The following is an 11,601-nucleotide window of genomic DNA, read 5'->3' as shown; positions in this document are numbered from 1 at the left end:
TGAATCTCTTTCCACCAGCATGGTCATGAGTCTTTTGTGCTAGGTGGATTTTTTTCATCATCTAACCCCATATGGAATGAAAGAGACAATTTTTTTATGATTACAAACATGGGGAGCTCATGTTAATGGCAGAGGATGCAGCAGGTAGGGAGACGTGTTCAGCTTTTAGGAGCTTCCAAAGGGGATCCATGTTTTTGCAATATATACCCACATTTTGTAATGAAGCAGGCCACCCATGGCTAGAGAAGGATGTTTTTAACAAGGGGAGTCTCACGTTTTTGGGTGCCCAACAGAGGATAGCGGCTGGGGGGAGCATTTACAAGAGGTCTGCAACAATAGAGGTGCCATCAAGATCAGAACTCAGTCCACATTGGAGGCAGGATCCTCACGTTATGCAAGAGGCTGCATTTTTGCAGAGTGGGGAGGCTACCCGCATTATCCCACATCGTTTGGGATGAGGGTTTCATAGTGGTATAAAAACCCAGCGGCTCATATGTTGAAGTGTCTTCATGACATGCCTCAGTGGTGGAGGCCAACCACATGCATGTGGGGCCTGTCTGCAAGCCAATGAGATTTTGAGTCCATCCTATGATTGGAGGGCAAATATTGTGGAGCCCCGACCTTAGGACATTATCGTGTGGTTGGGGGATGAGCCTTGGTGATGTACGATGGTCCGAAAAATTTGTGAAATCGTAAATGAAAAATAAAAGGTCCCCGATCCTATGACTTCATCATAAGATCGAGGCAAAATTTTTTATGTCTCCCTATGCTCTGTCCAGTCATGTGATCAGAGGCTCCAGAATGAAGTGGCCTGATGTTACGGTGATGCCTTGTCGTAGGGGCCCACCAGATATGATATCCAACGAAGAGGTGACATGTGGCAAATAAGAGAGAGGAAAATAATTTTAAAAATTAGATCTCAGAGGACTTCAACGCCCAGAATTATAAATTTGATATGATTTGAAATATTTATGAGTTTTATATAGTTCAGACTATATTAACTTTTTAAATTTTTTAAATTTATTTTGTTCTGTTCAGCCTTGGGAGCCTGATTTTTAGAAGTGCTCTTAGAGGGGCCTTGTTTTATTCGAAATATAGAGTGTTATATACCGACAGAATCAGGAGAAGATGAACTCTCCATTTTTGTAGTCAGAATTTGAACAGGTATTAGCAAGAACTAGCTACGGGCAGTTTTTTTGATTTTAGAGACTTGATGGTGAAAAGTGAAATTTGAATGTTGTAGATGAAATTGCAACTTGGTATAAAGATTTTTCATCATATATTAACTTCTCCAACAAGTTTCAAAGTGATTTGATGGTTTTAAAGGCAGTTGGAGCAGTTATGGTTTTTGATAGAAATGCAAGTTGATTTTGCCGGCAAATGCAACTTGACATGTTGAGATCAGATTTCTTGGAAATATATCAGATATTTTGTGATCATTTATGGTTTTCAAAGTGCAGGTAGTTGGAAGAAGATAAGTTTCAAAAACTCCAAATGAAGACATTTCTCAGTGGGACAGATGTCAACGACAGATCATTCTTCCAGAGAGATCTTCTTTCCTATATATCTCCCTTTTCTACTCTTTGTCTAGGTTCCAATTCTTTTGAAATTTTTTGAGGGTTGTGGTACCAGGTTCCAATTTTTTAAAATTTGTGAGACCACAAGGTTGGCTCCAGTTTTTCTAAGTTGTGATACCAATTTTCTCAGTGTTCTTCCTATTATGAATAGCATATTGTATTCCTTTGGAAGCATTTTGTATTACACAGTCACTTCTTTGTGTATCTTTTGAATTTTTGTATGCAGATGATGTATTATTTTCAATGAAATTAATGCAAAGAGTTTAACCTTATTAGTTTCATTCTGATTCTCATCTCCTACTTCTGTTATTTGCAATGTTCTATGCTTAAGAACCAAGGTCTTGAACTCAGTTGCAATCATTTAAGGTTGTATGTCATGATAAACTTGCTGTTGGAACAAAGAATCCAAGTAAGTGCTTGTTTACATTGACAGGATTGTGGGTTACAGTAGAAGGATTTCATTATAAGTACGAGAGTTTTAGTGAAGACTGATGTCTGTTTGCAAGTCAAATAGATAGATCAAATTCATGAATGTTTGAGTATATTTCAGGTATCCATCTGTATGTTGAGGATTTAGTTGATGCCCAATGGATAAGGGACTAGTCAGCTTGAAGGATACATGTCCTTTGTTGTTGCATACTTGGTTATGCTGAGAAACCAAATCAAAATGAATATCAATTTCCCATTTTATATTTTGAAGAACTAGAATTGTAGGTCATGGATTATTTGTGGTTGCTTTCCTTGGTTATAATTAGCTACTGTAATCAGGAGATTTACCAGAAAATTGAAGAAGAATATTGACCATATCTGCTATAGAGGGTATTCTTGCAGTGAAGTATCAAGATAAATCAGACAAATCCCTTAGGTTTGCCCGCCTTGGCTTAGCAGAGCCTAAAGTGAAGTGAGTCATGATATGACTCTATTAATTGGTCCAGAACTAAGATTTAGCCTTGCTGAATATAGGATTTAGCTCATCCTTAGGCTTGTCCCTAGTCTTTTTTTCTTGGTATCAGGTTTAAATCTACCTGGTATGTTCTTTACCAGAAAGAACTCCAACAAAATGGTGACTCTGTTGGGGAGCTTGTTGAAAGATTACTGTCAAAATTTTTAACAAAGTGTCAAGGCTCCTATGTTGTCTTTCTTCTTCTGTTCTTACTTCATTTTTCCCATTTTTGGGTGGCGACTCAAGTCAAGGTTTTGCAACTAGTGCTAGAAGGTAAAAGAAAAAAAAAAAAGGGGGACACAATCAATGGCTGAAAAGAGGAAGAATACACGTTCCTTTACTAAGAATCATCCTAAGATACCTTTGTCAGCTGGGTTATCCCATGAGGTATAAAGAAATCAGAATAAGAAGAGATCTGGTAGTTTTGCATGGGTTCCTAGAAGTAATCTGTCACCCCAATCATTATGTCATCCTATTGAAGAAAAGGAGTTTTCTTCTAATAGTACTGAATCAGAAGGGGTTGCACTCTTGGGAGAAACTTTCTCAGCTCCACCTAAAAATTTTCAAGATAAAGGTATGTCCCCTATAGTCAATTTTCCATATAGATCAAACATAGCAAATGAGATGGACCACATTTGGGGTTATAGAGAAAACATGGAAAGGGGTTTTTATCCTAGACAAGAGCCATATGTAGCAAATCTTATAGATTTTGACCCAGTTGACTCTGAGACTACTACTACAGATCATGAAGAATTGATTTCACAACTTGCCCTCCTCAGAAAGAAAATTGCAGATGAGGAAACTAGGCACATGCATCTAGAAAAGGAGAAAGAGAAAATTATTGTGAATACTATTATTGAAAGAGATAACTTGCTTAGGGGAATGGCTTCATCGCAGGAATAAAATAAAAAGTTGGAGGAGAGATCTTCTAGTTTACACTCTGATATCTTTGGAGATATGGGTGCTTTAAGAACTGATATTCAAAGACAAGAACAATTTTTGAAAGAAAAGCAGGACCCTGTTGTCACACAAGTTCAACTTTACAAGCCTTTAGAGACTACAGTTGAGGAGCCCCAAAGGAGAGATTTGGACAAGGAAAACAAAAGGCAATTGGAGTACAAATCAATGAGCCACAGCCCCCTAGTAAGTCTACTCCTTGTTTCATGACAAAGCTGGATTTAGAGATGGAAAAATCAAGAGAGGATAAGGAAGACTTGGCTAAGGAACTAGAGAAGGTGGAAAATGAAGCCCAAGCTACAGAGGCTAAGAGAAAAATCATGTTTATCAAGTCTAACTCTACTCTAACAGTTCACTCTAGTCAACCTCCTCTTTTCTTACCTCCTACTACTAGTGTTGGTACTCTTATAGTAGGTCAAAGTGCCCCACTCTTTTCCCCTTTTACAACTCCTGTTGTTACTAGTCAGTTTCCCCTTCTCCATCTTCCCCATCAAACTCAAGCCCCTTTTCAAAATCAGGCTATGGGAGCAAGTTCCTCAGCTATCCCAGTTCTCCAAATAAAACTAATTTATATGGAAAGATATAAGTAGATGTCCTTTATTGGTATTCCTAGTTTTTCTCATCTTGTACCAAATGAGCTCAGGGATAAAGTTACCAAATTTGCTGGAAATAATGCTATCACTAGTGAAGAACATCTTAGAAAATTCATTGATATGCTAAATGATTATGAGGTGGAACATGAAGATATAGTGATGAAACTTTTTGTTCACTCACTAACTGAGGATGCCAGAGACTGGTTCAGAAGACTGCCTGATGATAGTATCAACTCATGGAGCGATCTTGAGACCCTATTTAAAGAACAATATGGTGACAAGACAAATGCCAGTTTTATGTTGAATGATTTCAACAATATCAAGAAGAGCCCCAATGAATCAACCTTTGATTTCAATGTCAGATTCCAAAAAGGTATGTACAAACTTTTCCAAGTAATGAGATTGAATGAAGGTGTGTGTCTTACTACTTATTTTAATGCCTTTGATAGTAAGATGGCCTATGTCCTTATAGATAAGGAACCTAAAACATTAAGAGATGCATTCACAATGGCTGTCAATATTGAGAATAATAGAAGGGCTGCAGGAAAGCTTGGAAAAAGGGATGACCCCAAGTTATTCAATCCTAGGGGAAAGAGAGATAATGAAAAACCTTTTTTAGGAAATAAATCTGAAGATGACCAAATGGGACAGGTTTTGAGCTTGTTAAAATAATTAAATGTCCCAGCTCCCTTAGCTAACAAACCAAATATCCCGGAGAGGGCTCCTTTTAATAATAATTTTAATAGGTAGCCTAGAATGCAAAATTATCCCTACACTACTCAATGGAAAGATGGAAAGCCAATTCCTAATCCTGCACAAGGGAACATAGGTAAAGGGACACCAGATCCTCTACAAAGAAATTCAATAAATATGAATGGTGACATCCCTTGGTGTCATGTTTGTCAGTCACCACACTCTCTAGATTTTTGTGTTGTTGCTCAATCTTTTTGTGATAATCAACAACAATTACAGAATAATGATGACATAAACAATAAGGATCAAGAAGATATCACTTGCACTATGATTCACCTTTGTGAGAGTGATGGAGAATCGGATGTTAATGAGCCTAACCATGATATTACAAATCAAAAAATGGTGTATCACACACATCACCAACAAGTCTTTTCTGACAATGAAGACCAAAATAAAAATGTTACATGTAACACTTTAGCTCCTACTGATCACATTATCTTGAAGAAGCCTTCCGTTCAGGAAATTGATAGAATTACTTCAGAGCTAGTGGCACAAGTCCAGAGCACTTACAATTTGAGAAATAGGGTTGTAGAAGGTATCCCTCCTAAGTCATCTGACATCTTCATCAAGTAAAATACAGAAAGGGTTGCTCATGACAATAAGAAGATTCTCCCTGAGGTCCCAAAGATTAAAGAAAACAAAAGTAAGAAATGGGAACCAAAGAAGAGGGTCCATTTTCAAAATGAAGAGCTTGGTAAGATAAACAAATTGGAAAGGGAAGCAAGTTCTGATCTTGTGAAGCAAAAGGTTTCATCTACTATTCAAACTGCTTCCCCTTTAGATGTCAATGTGAAAAATACTGCCTATGATCCAATTGATATGGTTTCAATGCTGTCATAGATCACTATTAAGGTCCCCTTAGCAGAGATGTTTAGGATAGAGGAACATAAAAGAAAGGCTTTGTCTTGGTTGGGAGGAATACAAGATAATGAAGTAATTACACAAGCACTAGCCAACACACTATTGATCCCAAAGATTAATAAAGAAAAGGAAGAGATTGGAGTCATGTCTTAGATACCCCAAATGTATTTAGACAATTCATCAATAACATATTTGCAGGATATTGATCCTTTTTTCTTAAGCCTAATCATAAAGGGCAGAACTTTAAAAAATTGCATGATTGACTCAGGAGCTTCAAATAATATAATGCCTTTCAAGGTTATGCAAGCCCTTCGTCTAGGAGTTGATACTAGACAAGGTAAGTGTAGAGTAATGGATGCTAGAGAAGTACCTATCATAGGAACTATTAATGCTCTACCTTTCAGACTTGCTACACATCCTGATGAGGAGCTAACTATGTCAGTTTTGGTAGTGGATGTTCCCCCCCACTATGCGATGTTGCTTCCAAGAAAGTGGAGTGCTGCAATGGGAGGAAGTATGCAGTGTGATATGTCATATGCCACCTTCAAGATAAAGGAAAAGGCCATCAAGGTCAATAGAGAACCTAGAGTGACTCATATCTTTGAGGAGAGTATTGATAATGATGCAACTTGTTTCATAGACATAGATGTAAATGCATTCAAAGCTGAACTAACTATTCAAGAAGTGGAAAAATTGCCTCCTTTAATTGGGCAAGAGGTCACATGTTGTTTGGACTCTCCAAATCTTTGGAGTGTGTATTTTGATGGAGCAAGTTCAAAGGAGGGATTAGGGGCTGGAATTGTTTTTGTTTCTACTAACAAGAATACATTTAGGTATTCTTTTTCTCTAAATTTTACATGTACCAATAATGTTGCAAAGTATGAGGCCCTATTGCTGGGATTGAAGGTTGCAGCACATTATGGAATTAAGAAAATATATGTCATTGGTGATTCTAAATTAATTATTTCTCAAGTAAAGAATGTTTATGTGTCCAAAAATAAAAGACTAAAGCAATATAGAAATTTTTTTTGGGACATGCTTGAGTCTTTTGATGCCTTTGGGATAATGTGGAAAGATAGAAGTAACAATAAGATGGCAGAGCTTTTGGCAAATGTGGCTATAAAACTTGATGACATATCATTTGCTGGTGTGTCCACCATAGAAGTACAAAACAGGCCTTTAGTTCCAGACAATGTCCATAGTTGGAAAGTTTTCGAGGATGACAAAGATATTCTAAATTTTCTACTCAATGAAGATAAATATCATGGACAGGAACTTGATTGCAGTGCATGGGTAGAAATAGTTGATGGAAAAAAAACAATTTTTGGACAAGAGATTCTACAATTAAAAAATAACAAGGTACCAAAGGGATTGGTTGTGTTGGAAAGTGATTTTGATAATCAAGATAGGATAATTTCAAATGCAAATGGTGACAAGCCACAAGAGTTAGAAGAGATTAACTTGGGTACAACTAATTCCCCAAAAAGGTGTACATTGGAAAAACTTTAAACTCTGATATTAAGAGATCTTTGATTAATCTATTAAGAATATTTAGACATGTGTTTGCCTGGTCCTATGATGACCTCAAAGCTTATAGGCAAGATTTGTTCCAACATGTCATACCACTTAAAGAAGATGTGAAACCTTTTAGGCATAAGCAAAGACCTATGAACCCCACTTTGGCCCCAAAGATGTAGGAGGAATTATTAAAACTCAGAGATGGGGGAGTAATTAAACCAATTAGGCATTCTTCTTGGGTGTCTAATCTTGTACCTATCAGGAAAAAGAATGGTGACATCAGGCTTTGTGTTGATTTTAGGAATCTAAACATTTCATCCTTAAAAGATAATTATGGACTGCCCAATATGGAGGCTATGCTCCAACAGGTCAGTGGTTCAGAGTTGATGTCCATGATGGATGGTTTTTTAGGTTATAACTAGGTCTTGGTTGATGAAAAAGAGCAATTTAAGATAGCCTTCACCACTCCTTGGGGAACCTATGTATATGTGAGAATGCCTTTTGGTCTCATAAATGCAGGGGCAACTTTTCAAAGAGCTATGGATGTGGCTTTCAAAGATTACATTGACAAATTTATGGTAGTTTATCAAGATGATTTGACTGCATATTCAAAGAAAGCTGAGGATCATTGTAGACATCTTGAGAAGATTTTTCTCAAAGCCTTAGAATATGGAGTATCTTTGAATTCGAGGAAGTGTACTTTTGGGGTCACAGAAGGAAAATTGTTGGGCCATATAGTTTCAAAAGAGGGAATTAAGATTGATCCTGAAAGGGTAGCAGCAATTGACAAGGTTGAAAAACCAAAAAATGTTAAAGGCATACAGTCTTTCTTTGGACAGGTCAATTTTCTAAGGAGATTTGTTACTAATTTCACTGAGGTTAGTATACCAATCTCAAAAATGTTCAAGAAAGGTGCTATAATAAATTGGGAAGGTGAAACTTCTTTTTCCTTTCAAGAAATAAAAAATGCTATTAAGAACGCCGCAGTACTTAGGACCCTTGATTATGGAAAGCCTATGCATATCTTTTCTTTTGCATCTTTTCATACTATTGCAGCAGTTCTACTTTAGAAGAATGAAAATGGACATGAACAACCTATAGCATTTTTCAGTAAGTCCCTATAGCCTGCAGAATTGAAATATTATATCAGTGAGAAATAGGCATATGCTCTAGTTAAAGCTGTTAAGGCTTTCAGATGTTATCCTGTAGGGGCTATTGTTATTGCTTTTGTACCAAGTGCAGCAATAAAGGATATTTTCTCTTAGCAAGAGTTATCTGGAAGAAGGTGTAGATGGATTAACAAAATTCAGGAATTCAATATAGATATCCAAATTACTAAGCTAGTAAGAGGTTAGGGATTAGCTAAGCTCATGGAACAAGCAAATTTAGATGCTAATCAAATTAATGCTCAAGATCAAGGTCTAAGCCTTAGTACATGTGACATAAAAAACTGCGATTGGTACAAAGATATAATATATTACCTACAACACATGCAATCACCACCCCACTTAACAGAGAATGAAAAAAGAACTATAAAATTGCATTCAGTTAGATACATTATTGTGAATGGTGTCTTATGGTGGAGAAATTTTGAAGGTATATTATTAAAGTGCATTGATCAACATAATTCTGAAAAAATATTAAAAGAAATGCATTCTGGTGTATGTGGAGGACATTATATAGCAAAGACTACAGCCCATAAGGTTATGAGGGCAAGTTTTTGATGGCCTAATCTATTTAGAGATGCTTAAGTTCTGGTGAGAAAGTGTGACTCTTGTCAAAGATTTGCAGGAAAGCTAAAAATTTCAGGCAATACTCCCTTAAAATCAGTGGAGGTTCAAGTACCTTTTCAGCAATGGGGTATGGATTTTATAGGTGAGATCTCTCCCAAATCTAGTAGTGGTTTTTCCTAGATACTAGTTGCCACTGATTACTTCACAAAGTGGGTAGAGGCTATCCCCACAAGAAACACGACAAGTAAAGTAGTGAATAATTTCCTACTGAATAATGTTATTTCAAGATTTGGATGCCCTGAAAGAATTGTGACTGATAATGCTATGTGCTTTAGGTCTAATGAATTCATTAAATTCTGTGAAAAATATGGCATTACCAGGTTTGCTTCTTCACCTTATAATCCATAAGGGAATGGACAAGCAGAATCTACCAATAAGAGTTTATTGAAAATCATTAAGAGGACTTTGGATGACAACAAGAAGGCTTGGGATTCAAAGTTGCAATTTTCTATTTGGGCTGATAGAGTGACAGTCAAGAAGGCAATTGGTGTATCACCTTTTGGCCTTGTGTATGGAATTCAAGCCAAAATGCCTCAAAATAATATGATAGGTTTGTATCACTTTATTCAAGTCTATGATGATGAGATTGTTGATGACATGCATCAGCAAATTGATGAATTGGCTGGATTAGTAGAAATAAGGAAAGATGCCTCTGCAAGAAATATGAAATTACAGTTGCAAACAAAAAATTTATATGATAGAAGGATAGTGATTAGGAAGTTTCAGCCTGAGGATCTTGTTCTAATGTGGAATGCCAGAACTGAAGATAAAGGAAAACATGGTAAGTTTGACCCAATCTAGCTTGGTCCTTATTTGATTGAAAACACATGGGGAGAGGATTCATATATTATCAAAGATTTATTAGACAATATTCTTGAATTGCTAGTTCATGGACAGTTCTTGAAAAGGTATTTTTCTTGAAAAGGTATTTTTCTTGAAAAATACTTATTTTCTCCATGAACAGTAGTTTTAGGTTGATCTTTGCCTTTGTACATTTTGTATATTTTGTAAATACTCTTGTTTTTCTTTTTATGTTGTGTTTTGTCCCTGTGCCCTCTGAAGAAGTTGTCAAGTTGAATTTTATTTGTGGTCTACTCAACTAGAGATCTGAATCCTTGCCATGCTCGCAAGGGGTATGCATCCCCAGATAGAGCCATTGGTGGCACTAAAAATTGCATCCTGTTTCGAGTGCCTATTCCAAATTTTGAGTTACTTCGAGCCCCTATAAATGCTTTTCATGCTTGTGTACCCGGATGTGGAAATAAGGCCTAGATGGTGTTTTATGTTTCTAACACCTTTCAGTCAGCCCATCCATGTGTTCTATAGTGTTAGACTGACATTGAGGACCATTCTATGAAATTCCTTTTTGAGCATGTGTTAGTTTTGCATTTTTTGCCTGTGTCAAATAGTGATTAGAGGGCATGTTTGACTTTGTATATCTAGTACCTGGTTATGTTTCATGACTCGTTGCTTTGAGGATGTTTAGTATCCATATCCATGAACCTATGTTTCATTTTTCAAGTCATTTTGACTTTGTTTGACTAGGCTTCGAATGTCTCAAAGTTGGCCAATTACCTCAATTGTAAATCTGCAATTTGGGCATATTCCCGGGTAGCCCTGTTTGACAAGCGAGAACTTTTGACCAGTTGACCCAGATAACAAAATTCCTATTGCATCATATTCTAGGGATTAGAGAATTGATACATTCCTAATTTGAAGTCCTAACGAATTCGTTTGATCAATTTTCAAACGTGATTCTGAAGGCAACTTATTAAGTTTCACTGGTGTCATTAAGCACAGATTGTTCAGGTGCCCTATTCGTGATGTCATATCTTTTGATCCATGATTGGTGGGATTGAATGGTTTCTTCCCTTGCACTCTACTCTGAGAATACTTTACGTGTGCTATTTTGTAGATCCTGATGAATATGTCTGCATACAATTCCAAAGTCATTCCATTTGCAAAAAATATTGTTTTACTGATGTTCATTGTCCTGCAATTCCAAGTAGCTATCTTTAGACGCTCGCCAAATTTGCCCCATGATTTGTCATGAGTACAAATCATAGAATTACATTCTCCTCATGAAAAAGTACAAATGCCCCAGTTTTTGTCACCTCAAACATCCATTTGCCCAGTTTTCAAGGCTCAAACCAAACACAATTTTTATGTTTTTGACATGTGTATCTGCAGGCAGTTTGAAGTAAGCATGTTCAGAGGTCAATATCTTTTGACATCGATATTGGCATGTAATGAGGTTTTGCAGGCCCATAGAGCATGTTAGAGAGATGATAGATCTTGAGTTTTAGAGCCCGATCAGGTGATTTTGACAGTTTTTAAAGCCAGGCAACAGGCCTGTTGACACAAAATTCACAAGTGATGCAAAAATGTTATAAATGAGTTTTAAGTGTTGATTTTGTGATCAAATGGATTCCAGTCAGTTCAGGAGGGTCAGTGGAACACTTTGCATGATCAGTTGTCTAGCAATGAATTTTTATTTTTTTAGCCCTACCCGCTTGTAGTGCCTGCCCCTAGTTCGCATTTCTGTTATCATTGTCAAATTCCTTAGGCTGATTTTATGCATTGATTAATTTTAGAGATACTATATT

Source organism: Cupressus sempervirens, chromosome 10 (assembly GCF_028749045.1).
Source record: "Cupressus sempervirens isolate cs-2001-9-10 chromosome 10, ASM2874904v1, whole genome shotgun sequence".
Classification (NCBI taxonomy): domain Eukaryota; kingdom Viridiplantae; phylum Streptophyta; class Pinopsida; order Cupressales; family Cupressaceae; genus Cupressus; species Cupressus sempervirens.
This window is presented reverse-complemented; position numbering follows the sequence as displayed.